The sequence below is a fragment of the Macrobrachium rosenbergii genome, chromosome 55 (assembly GCF_040412425.1).
Source record: "Macrobrachium rosenbergii isolate ZJJX-2024 chromosome 55, ASM4041242v1, whole genome shotgun sequence".
NCBI lineage: Eukaryota > Metazoa > Arthropoda > Malacostraca > Decapoda > Palaemonidae > Macrobrachium > Macrobrachium rosenbergii.
Window position 1 is genome coordinate 50352967 of NC_089795.1, and position 12754 is coordinate 50365720.

Genomic DNA, 12754 nt, shown 5'->3' on the forward strand with positions numbered 1-12754 from the left:
ATGTTGTATATACAGATATATACATGTATATGTATTTATACGTAGAAGTAATCACTACACAATTATGTGTGGAACAGAAATAAATTTCTGACTCACATCGGGATCGAACCCAGGTTATTCAATGGTGTGGTTCAGTTGGTAGCACCCTTGCCATACAATTGAAAGACCCAAGTTCGATCCCGATGTGAGTCAGAAATTTATATATACATTATATAAATAAAAATATATATATATTTGTGTATATATACATACATATATACTGTATATATATATATATATATATATATACATATATATATATATATATATATATATATATACATGCACATACATATTAGTTGTACATAGTTGTACATAGCGCCTGTCTATGGGCATGTTCTATGCAAATAAGGAATGCTAAGTACCCTGTCCCAGACTCAAGATGCTGATAAGAAACAGTCTTTACTTTCCAACAAAGACTTCGTAAGCGACCACAAAATAACAAGACCCGGGTTCTAATCTGCCGTTTTTGACAGTAGATTCCCGGGTCTCAGTTAGCTTAATTTTGCTTTTAAGTGAATGACCGTTTTTTTCAGAAGTAAAATCGTAGTTAGAATTTACTGTTTTATTTTGTATTTTAATATTAACCTCTCTCTCTCCTCTCTCTCTCTCTCTCTCTCTCTCTCTCTCTCTCTCTCTCTCTCTCTCTCTCTCTCTCTCTCTATATATATATATATATATATATATATATATATATATATATATATATATATATATATATACATATATATATATATTATATATGTATATATAAATATAATATATATACACAATATATATGTAATATAAATATAAATATATATATACTATATATATGTACACACACAAACAGACACACATATATATATATTTGTATGTGTGTGTTTATGTATGCGTAAGTGCTTGCGTAAACAGGCAACATCAGTTACCCACACCCACGTCACACTGAACACCAAACCCAACCCCGCTCACAAAACTTTAAAAATAAAACCTTGCAAACCAAAATACCCTAATCTGAAATCATACATCATACATCAATTTAAAGAAAAATAAAATAAAACAAAAACACGACATTCATCACAGCTGTGCACATACAGTGTACCTCTCCTAAATCAAACTTTTCATTGAATACTCTCGGTTAATCCGACCTCTTAGTATCTAACGACCGCCATAAGCTCTTAAGTGCATGATTGATTTTCAATGTTGCATGATTAATGGGTATGACGTCACTGGCCAGCCAGGATGGATATCCAGATTTGATGGAAATTTTGCTCAGTCATGATTACCACTCGATGGCTGTTGCAGACTGTTTGTGAGTCACTGTTAGTCACTGTTGAAGCGGTGATGGATTATAATTTGGAGATTTTCCCCTGTACATTAAAAGAATAACTGCTAAATTTAAAACATTTTTAATGGTTGTTGCAGAACTTTGTAAGTCGCTCTTGGAATGGTAATGGAATGTACTTGGACTCTTTCTCCTGTATTAATAAAAATATTGCAAAATTAAAAACATTTTCAATGACTTTTGTAGAAGTTTGTAAGTCACTGTTGAAATGGTCATGGATTATAATTTGACCTTTTCTCCTATAAAAAAGAATTATTTCTAAATTAAGAACATTTTCGATTGAAAGGAGGATTTAAAGTCACTATGGGGCATAATCATTACCAAAAGTGAAAAATAACTAAGTGTATTGTTAAGAAAAAACTGGAATCTTATGGTGCCTATAATTTTGATATTTAGGGAACATATAAATTAATAAATAAATAAATGAATATATATATATATGTATACATATATATATATATATATATATATATATATATATATATATATATATATATATATATATTTTTTTTTTTTTTTTTTTTTTTTTTTTTTTTTCTTAATCAATATTTTCTACTCTAACTTCTTCTGGTCAAATTCCTTCACTCTCGGAAGTTTGTCTTCATAGCCACTGTGAGAACGACGGAGAGTTTATCGTCATATTCATTATAAGTGGCATCATGTGCAGTGCCATCACGACCATATACTGTAAACTTGCTTTTTTTATCTCGCTAGAGCCTCTGCAAAGCATTAACATAATCAGGCACTGCATTGCCGAGTTGGACCGGAAGGATTGTGGGAGTTTCACGGACGTAATCAAAACCGGGAATGTCTTCTGTTTTTCTTTTAGTGTTTTTTTTTTTTTTTTTTTTTTTACATTTATGTCGCAGTGAGTATTAGTCCTTTGTTTTGTTTAGTTATTTCTTCGTTTGCTGGTTTTGTTGTGCTTTGTACCAGGGAAGAACTTAGGCCTAAAAATATATTTGATTGTGTGTTTATAGGTATTTTGTTTTTTGCACTGGAGACCCTTTGTTCTTGTGTATGTCTTTTTTTAGCATTCATGTCGCAGTGAGGATTGTCTTTTGTTTGTTTAGTTATTTCTTCGTTTACTGGTTTTGTTGTGCTTTGTATCAGGGAGAAACTTAGCCTAAAAATGTACTTCTTTGTGTAGTCATAATTACTTCGTTTTTTGCATTGGACACGCTATTGTTTGTTTCTCGGTTTTGTTTTATATTTAGATTTATTGTTCTTCATCAGCTGAGTTCTGTTTGGGCTACGATTCTTTCCATAACATTGTGCATTGTCCTCATGTTAATGATTTGTTAAACTTATCTTGATGAAATTTTTCTTAGACGAAGAAAGAAAGATTTATTTATCGTATCTTTTCTTTCGTGGATATTTCAGATTGTCCTTCACTTATCAATTTATAAGTAACGTTTAGGAGATGAATAAGCTTTAGTTTAAAAGTTTTCAGTTTTTCTTCTTTTTCCGGTCAACTTGATATCATTTATAAATGCATCTTATACAGAATTGTTTTGATTTCTGTGGAATGAACAAGGATGCAACAAAACAATTCATTTTCACATATGATAACTATATGAATTTGAGCATTTAATATCTCTCTCTCTACACACATAGAACACACGAGAGAGAGAGAGAGAGAGAGAGAGAGAGAAATACGTGCACACACACACACACACACACACACATACACACACACACACACATATATATATATATATATATATATATATATATATATATAAATATTTATATATATATATATATGTGTGTGTGTGTGTGTGTGTGTGTGTGTGTGTGTAAAATTTGCACAATAAGTGTCTAGCCTCTGATAAGTTAACGTCATTGTCCATTCTTAATCACAAAAGACACTCGATTAACCGATACATTACTAAAAGAGCAGGATGTACCCGTCACCCTTGAACCCTCGAATACTCTTGTGACTGAGCAAGCATCAGTGCGAACTACAAAAAAGAAAGAGTTATAAGTCAAGATAAATCACCTCTGGGATTAATCGGCTCACGTGGGATTAGTCATCCTTAAAATAGAGGAAAGGGAGGCGCCTGGCCGCGAGACTCACGATTATATCGATTATTTTCAAGTGACGATTTTAGAATCGCAATTATCATTCAGTGGGACTTTGAGTGGAATGATTTCACAAAGGTGTATTATCATGTGATTTAGTTCATTATTCCAGAAAATTATTGTGTAAGGTAATCTGATAAAGGTTTACGGTTCACACACACACGCACATTGACACACATACGCATATATATATATACATATATATGTATATGTATAGATATACATATACATACACATATATACATATATGCATATATATCATATACATACACATATATATATATATATATATATATATATATATATATATATATATATATATATATATATATATATATTTATATATATATATATATAGTATATATATATATATATATATATATATGTTTATATATATACATTTCTACAATCAGTTGAATTATTATGTCATGGCACGTATCTCGTAAACGTTTGCAGTTAAATTTTAAACGTTTCTTTTAAGAAATTCGCCAATTAAGAATAGACCAATACGTTTTTCCAATTATTATTATTATTATTATTATTCAGAAGATGAACCCTATTCGTGTGGAACAAGCACACCACAGGGGACACTGACTTGAAATTCAAGCTTCTGTAGAATATGATGGTGTTCATTAGAAAGAAGAAAGAGGAGGGAACCGGAAATAAAGAAAGAAAAGAAAGAAATATAGATTAATAAATTTCATAAATAAATAGTTAAAAATGATACAAACAAATGATTAAAACACAGGGTGAATCGCTGTAGGGTAGAAATGTACTTCGTCTTCGCTATTCCACAGTCCAAGCTCAGACAAGAGATATAAGAAAAAACTTCTTAACATTTCCAAATAATCTATTTTAATAATGAGATTCATAATTTGCTGAACGTATGATTTCGTGGGAAGAATCTGACTGAGTTATCCATTAGTTAGTTACAGCAGGATTTTTTTTTCAAATCGAAGATCAGAAATTTCATCCCTGAAAAAGGGGTTTATGAACTGAAGATATACAATGGCTGAATCAATCGTTATTTTCGTTTCTATTTGTGTATTGGGGTAATAATAATAATAATAATAATAATAATAATAATAATAATAATAATAATAATAATAATAATAATAACTGATGCCGCAAAAACAGCAATAATCATGATTACGGAAATGATAAATGACAGCATTAATATCAATAATGACGCGATATTATAACCGCCATGACCTCCATAAACTCTGAAATTTGGAACGCTGCCAAACGTATGATTAAGTCGAGTTTATCAACCGAAAGCTTTTACTGCCAAGACACAAACCTGATATGCCAAGATTTTTGTTTGCGAATATTTATCAAGTATAGATAGTTGCTAAGGTATAGTAGAGCAGTTTGCTTTTACTAACGCCTAAGGTAATGTGTTTAAACATATATGTACATATATATGTGTGTATGTAAATTTATATAGCCTATATATATATATAAATTATATATATATAAAATAAATATATATATATATATATATATATATATATATATATATATATATATATATATATAAATTATATATATATAAAATAAATAAAATATAATATATGTGTGTGTGTGTGTGTGTATATATATATATATATGATTTTTTATTACTAACTACATTGTAATTGAATTGTAGAAGTAAATGACCAAAAACCCTAAGCAAAATATTAATGACAAAAATTATGAGATGAGCCACATACTGTACTCCAAGATTTATACAACGCAAAGGTAAAATAACTGTGTAATATACTTAAAATACCTGCTTCTCTTTTCCCTCGTAATCCTTCAGAAATGCCCGTCCTCCTTTTCCCAGAGGAAAATATGAATTCTTAACCTGGAAGTACTTATACTTAGTAAAGATTTCGCAGAGTTTTATGCAGGCATCACAGGCAAACGCTTGACACGAAGAAAGATGGAGCATATGGGATCACGGATTAAAACTGCAGTCTGTTGCGTAACACAGCCCTCTTAAGCTTTGTCAAGAAAATGGAACTACCATTAAACTCTTATGCAAAGCAAATTACTGAGTCAGGTCACGAAGATAAGCTTAATTATTACGTGTAACTAGTTTCTGAAGTCAGGTCACGGAATTATCTTTATTCGTTGCTCGTAACGAGTTTCTGATGTCGCGTCGTGAGAGTATCCTGAAATGGAAGGACGTTTACCTTCAAGAAAACAAGCTTTAGTAAACAAGCACTTCCTTGGAGCCCCTTTTAAGCAGAGTGACGTTTCATATTTTTGTAGTATAGAGGACAAATGATTCACCAGAAACCAACGGGCTGGTCGAAACGCAGTGCGACAAAAGAAACTCCGAAGTATCCAGAATCCATCTGCTGGTAAAATCTGATCAATGAGATTTCAGCGCTGCTCCCAACCACAAGGCTGGTTCCCTACATTATTATTATTATTATTATTATTATTATTATTATTATTATTACTTACTTACTTACTTACTTACTTGCTTGCTTACTTACATACTGACTTACTCACTTACATTGAAACAAACCCACGATGACGCAAATATGTACTCTAATTTATATTGTTGTGAATTTCTTTCGTGAGTATTATTACATTTAACATACAGCATTTTCAGTGGCTAGTGTTGTTTTACCACCAAAAAGATTTATTGCCTCTTTACATACATACCATAAAAACAGAAATTAATGTAGTATTGATAAGATATCATCCGAAGGTTTAATTAGGCTATTTCTTTAATTAGCAAAACAAACTCACATACCGAAAGGTACATCCCGGATAGCATATAAATACAGTATATATAAATAAATAAATGTATATGTATATATATATATATATATATATATATATATATATATATATATATATATATATATATATGATGTATATATTATATATACATATATATATATATATATATATATATATATATATATATATATATATATATATATATTTAAATATATGTGTATATATGTATGTGTGTGTGTGTGTGATGTCTTATACATTATCATAATACTTAACACTAAAACCAAACGAAAAACTTAAATAAAAATACGCTGACTAATGATGCGATATGTTTTCACATCATTCCAAACCCAACTCTCACACGATAATAAAACAATTTTCCTCGCTTTCAGTAAACCATTTCAACACCACTGGAATTCCCAGTCGCTCTCTCTCGGCAGATAAATGTAGCGCATTTTTGTCTATTTTTTCTCCTCTATCTCCTCACATCTTCCGTTACTTTGAAACTTGAGGAGATTCTCAACACGAGTGGCTTTTCGTGTTTCGCTGATGCGCGGTTTTTATTGGTTTTTAGTTTTCTGTAAAGGAAAACTACTGAGGTGGCTTTGTTTGTCCGTCCGCACTTTTTCTGTCCGACCTCAGATCTTAAAAACCACTGAGGCTAGAGAGCTGCAAATTGGTATGTTGATCATCCACCCTCCAATCATCCGTCATACCAAACTGCAGCCCTCTTACCTCAGTAGTTTTCATTTTATTTGAGGTAAAGGTTAGCCATGATCGTGCGTCTGGCAACGCTATAGGTGCCACCTGCCTACACATTTTCACTTGACCACATCTGGAGAGCAACTGACCGCTGCCCGGTCGTGGCTGAGAGTTTCATACAGCACTATACGCTGTACAGAAAACTCGAATGCGCATTTTTTACTTGTAAACAAGTAAACAAGCTTATTATGTTTTTTACTCGTAAACAAGTTCAAAACATAATAAGCCTTTGGAGGCGCGTGTGACTTATAAAAATTATAAGTGTTAGGACTGGAGGCTCGTGGTGTGCGTACAAGTCAATTCTTAAGGTTGACGATGCTTAGTTATTTTCAGGTTGAGTTTGGTTGAAGTTTGGGATTTTTTATTTTTTGTAATGTATATAATTGTTGGTATATATTTGCTTTATTTTTTTGACAATTTATTAACTTTTAATATGAATTGTCGATTATATGTATGTAAATATATATATATATATATATATATATATATATATATATATATATATATATATATATATATATATATATATATATATATATGTATATATATATATATATATATATATATATATATATTTCTATAGATGTATATATAATATATATATATATATATATATATATATATATATATATATATATATATTATATTATATACTCACGTACACCCAAAGGTATCATACTTGTACTTATTAAGCTTTATTAATTCCCATAAAGTAAATAATGCTATTGAAAATATAATAAAGGCTCGTATAAACGACCTGACGTCAATTTTCCTCAATTTAATTCATTAACTGTCAGTTAAAAACATTCTCTTTCAGTTTCTTCTTTCGCTGACTCTTTATAACCTTCCGTTTTCAAAGAGGCGTTTATCATGTCATTTAGAATTTAGCTGCTCTCTTTCTCCATACCCACTTTTTTTAACTATTCGGGTCTGGGCTACATAAAGGGATAGAGTTCCATGCGTAACTCATCTCTGTACTAGACAATATAAGGTCTGCATTAGGCATCCAGTCTGCATTAGACAATAGACAACCTTGCTGTGGCTCTACGTCTAATTACCGTCAATGGAAATCCCGCCCCTGTCTATATACAGGTGTGGAAAGGTGCCAGGAAGTGTGCATTCTCGGTACAGGTAATTAGAGGCGTCCTCGGAAATTCTCGGGGACAGGTGAGTGCATCTCATCTCTCGCTAGATGTTTTCCGGTGTTCAAATACGTCGTTTATTCAACGGAATTTTCTTGAATTTTAATACCAAGAACTTCTCTCTGTTCACAAAATGGATACGGCAAGTTGACTCTCTCTCTCTCTCTCTCTCTCTCTCTCTCTCTCTCTCTCTCTCTCTCTCTTTAAATCTTCAGCTGAAAACACTTATGGACAGAGTTAACAGACTATGAACCCGAGAGGGCTCCAAAGGGAAATCAGCCTGCAGAGAGAGAGAGAGAGAAGAAGAGAGAGAGAAGAAGAGAGAGAGAGAGAGAGAGAGAGGTAAGTTACAGGAAAGGGTGATAAATAAATAAATATATACGAGGGAACAGGAAGCAAAACAGAGACACTTGGAATTCAGGATACATCAACAGAAAGCAGGAATGAATTTGCTCCTCGCTTTAACATTTGGAGGTCACAATATTCCACAACTGCCCCAGGCAAACCATTGCACATTTTAGTTGTGACCAAGATAAAACTCCTAGCAAACTGAGTTTACTGTGGTATTTGGGTAATTAATTTATCTACTGAAAACAGTTTGACATTACAAGACCACCTAAACTAATGTAACTTTTTTTTTTTTTTTGTTTCGCTGCAGAGGCCAAAGCTGGTTTGCCTGCGCAAATTAAGTTCGACCCTACAAGAATTTTTGAGAAAGCATTACCTGACTTCTCTTCCTTATGACCTTAAGTATACAGAGAACTACAGAGAATTCTACAGCTCAATTTAATAGCATCGAATAATTACGCTTCGCCCAGCGTTAGACCAACTAACAAACAACTGTATATCCCAATCTTTGTCAAAGAACTCGTATAATTTGGTCAGAAAAAGCATGAATGTTGTTACATTTTGAAAGTCTCGTATAAGTAGGCATTTAGTCGTATCAGCTGCCTGGTCAAATTTATCTCTCTGGCTTCGCCACACTAGCTAACGATTTTCAAGTAGAGGGTCAGTTAAGTTTTCAACTGAACATCAGCTATAAAGTTTTCAACTAGTTTTCGGCTAACGGTTTTCGGCTAAACGTCAGCCAGCTAACAGTTTTTACCTAGACTTCAGGTAAAAATTTTCAAACTGAACTTCAGCAAACAGTTTTTTACTAGATGTCAGCTAGAGATTGTCAGCTGAACTTCAGCTAAATTTTCAACTAGACGTCAGCTAAAATTTTCAAGTGAATTGCAGCTAACAGTTTCCTACTAGACATCCCATTCATATTAAGAAATGTCTAGCATTCACGTTTCAGCAACGTCTTGTTCTTCATAATTTTCCTTAAAATTGATACATGTCAATCCGTATTTCTTTCATACTGATCTCAGTAATAACCTTCTTTATATTGCTTGTTTTATGAAAATAGAAATCACGTTGTAAGAGCAAAGTAGGTTAGGCCTATGGGTACTGGACAGGGAGGGTAATGTAACGGTCGATTTTGAGAAATTCCTTCGGGAGAACATCAGAGAAGTTTCTTTTAAAGAGCCGAGTTGTATTACACGGAAGCCATGTGTATATCGATGTATAAAATGTTGCAAAAAATATTTGTTTAAAGATAAAAATATATATTATCTATGTACACTTATCCTAGATGAGGAAAGGAAGGCTACGATAGATTAGCCTAATCAAGCTCAGTACTCGAGGAGAAAAACTCTACGGAGTTTTCTCCCGAAATCCCAGTGTTTTATGTTAGTTACGCTATCTGGTACAGGATAACCCTTTTACCAGATTAAAGGTCTGTTCTTTTGCTAGAAAAGGCTGAGACTCAGTCCCGTCACTACAGAAGAGTTTGTCTCTCTTTTCTTCTGCCGTTTTACTAAAGAAGCGTCTATACTTTTACTAGATGATAATCTGTCCTGTTACAAAAGAAAAGTCTGTTCGTTTACTAAAGAAGAATCTGTCTTTATACCAGAGAAGGGTCTGCCCTTTTACTAGCGAAGAGTCCGTCCTTTTAATAGAGAAGAGTCTGTCTTAATACCAGAGAAGAGTTTATCTTTTTATTAGAGAAGACTGTCTTTGTACCACAGAAGAGTCTGCCCTTTTGCTAGAGAGGAATCTGCCGCTTTACCAGATAGAGTCCGTCCTTTTACTGGAGAAGAGTCTGTCCTCATGTGTGCCCGTTTATCGGAGAAGAGTCTGTCTGTTCACTTGAGAATAGTCTGTCTTTAAGAGTCCTCCCTTTCATAGAGAGGAGTCTAACCTTACCAGTCCGTCTTTTTACTACAGAAGAATCTGATTTTGTACTAGATAAGAATCTGTCCTAAGAGTCTGTCCGTTTTATTGAGAAGAGTTTGTCCTTTCACAAAACCCCAGTCAGTTCTCGTTTCTCCGTCATTAAAGTTTTGGCCGCAAGTGAGATGGAAAAAACGAACCGTTAATTAGCTTTAAAATTTAGTAAATGTTGTACTGAATTACCTCTGCAGTTATGAAAATTAGGGCACCATAACTCATACTTCTCATATATGATTTGGATATAATAATAATAATAATAATAATAATAATAATAATAATAATAATAATAATAATAATATTCAACGTACAAAGAATAACCACGCTAAAAATATGCAAGGTAATGATAATAATTCTAATAATAGATATTTCGTAGCTCGATTACTATTTTTGAATAATAATAATAATAATAATAATAATAATAATAATAATAATAATAATAATAATAATAATAAACGAACATAGGACAAAAATCATGTTTCAAATTATGCAGAATAATAATAATAATAATAATAATAATAATAATAATAATAATATAATAATAATAATAACTTTTAACTCAAATGAAAACTCGTGAAGCAACCGAAAAAAATACATTGATTAATAGCGCCATCTGCCATGACACGAAAAAGACGTTTAAATGAAAGAACCTTTAACGCTGACAGTAGTTGACACATGAGCAATACTGATGTCTAAATGGGCGGTAAGGAGATTCTTCTTAAGGAACAGGGTTGGTAATGCTCGGTATGCGCGCACAAACACAGACACACACACACACACACACACACACACACACACACACATATATATATATATATATATATATATATATATATATATATATATATATATATATATATATATATACGAGGTGTGTCTATTAAATAACAGAGACTGCTTAAATAACTTACCTTTATATATATGTAGTCCCCATTAATATACTCCCCATTTGTACAAATACTGTACATCCCTGCAGTCTTCTTTTCCACTGGTCGAGGGCATGGAGCAGGAAATCAATTTCTGAAGCTGTTTCAACACATCCGCCATTTTATTCTTTACAGCATCAACTGACCCAAAACGTGTCCCTTTAAGCGCTGATTTTGACAATCTCACGTTCTTCGCTGAATCTTCCGTTCCACTAAAAAACGCGCACGAGACAGGCTGTCATTCCCATAAGCTGTACTAAGCATTTGAAAACATTCTGTTGGTGTTTTGTGCAATTTTACTAAAGATATTAAAATTGACACGTTGTTCAACTTTTAAACTTAGCATTTTTTAGCCCCACTACAGAAAACGCAACCGAACAAAATGGCGACTCACAATCAACTAGGCGTCGTAGAGTGTTGCCGCTTGTTACGCAGGTTCAGACATGTTCAAAGTCACCAAGCATCCAGTTATGACCGGTTCTGACTGCTTTGTTTACGAGTTGGAATCAGTCTCGTTATTTAATAGACATACTTCTCTCTCTCTCTCTCTCTCTCTCTGAACACATGGGAACGTGTTTCACAAAAATAAATTTCTGACTCACCACGGGACCGAATCCCGGTCTTTCGAGTGAGAGAGCAGGGCATTAGCAACTCGGGAAAAACCTTAGGTACGTAAGTACATAGGTTCCAACTCCTTTCATGACCTTTGTGCCCGAATTGCTGATGCCCTGGCCTCTCACTCCAGACCAGGGGCTTCGGTCCCCGTGGTGAAATAATAAATTATATATATATATATATATATATATATATATATATATATATATATATATATATATATATATATATATATATATGTGTGTGTGTGTGTGTGTGTGTGTGTGTGTATACAGTATATATATCTATGTTTCGTTAAATGAATTGATAAATGAATGAGTTTAATTTATGTATATTATTACTGATTAAAATTTATATATATATATATATATATATATATATATATATATATATATATACTGTATATATATATGCATATATAATTCTAATCAGTAATAATGCACATCAATTAAATTCATACGTTTGTTAATTCATTTATCGAAGCATAAAGCATTAAGAGTTATATCATAACACTACATATTCGAGACCGTATATTTTCATACAAATCATACACGTCGTATGCAATTTACAAATTATAAGGATATTCGTTGTTAGAATTTTGTAGATATTTCTCAAATAACTTGATTAATTCAATGACGTAATATAACCTTTAGGAGTCCAAATCATTAACAAAGTTCATAATTAACTGGAGTTAATAACATTTCAGTTATGCTAATTTGGTGTTAATGTTAACGACACCAAATTAAATTAACGGAAACAAACTAGTAATAGATAAGTTATGATTTATAAATGTAATTGTGTGTCCGTTAATAACAGCCAACCGTCTGTAATTAACCTAAATTAAAAAAAAT

General features: G+C 32.1%; 1 protein-coding gene across 1 annotated transcript in view; it reads right to left on the minus strand.

Moving 5' to 3' along the window:
- The window catches only part of LOC136835227 (QRFP-like peptide receptor), a 107993-nt gene extending 96321 nt beyond the window's left edge, over positions 1-11672 (minus strand). The window contains exon 1 of the mRNA XM_067098481.1: positions 11274-11672. The gene's annotated coding sequence lies outside the window, so the exon portion shown is untranslated. The remainder of the gene's footprint in view (positions 1-11273) is intronic.
- Positions 11673-12754: the final 1082 nt, after the last annotated feature.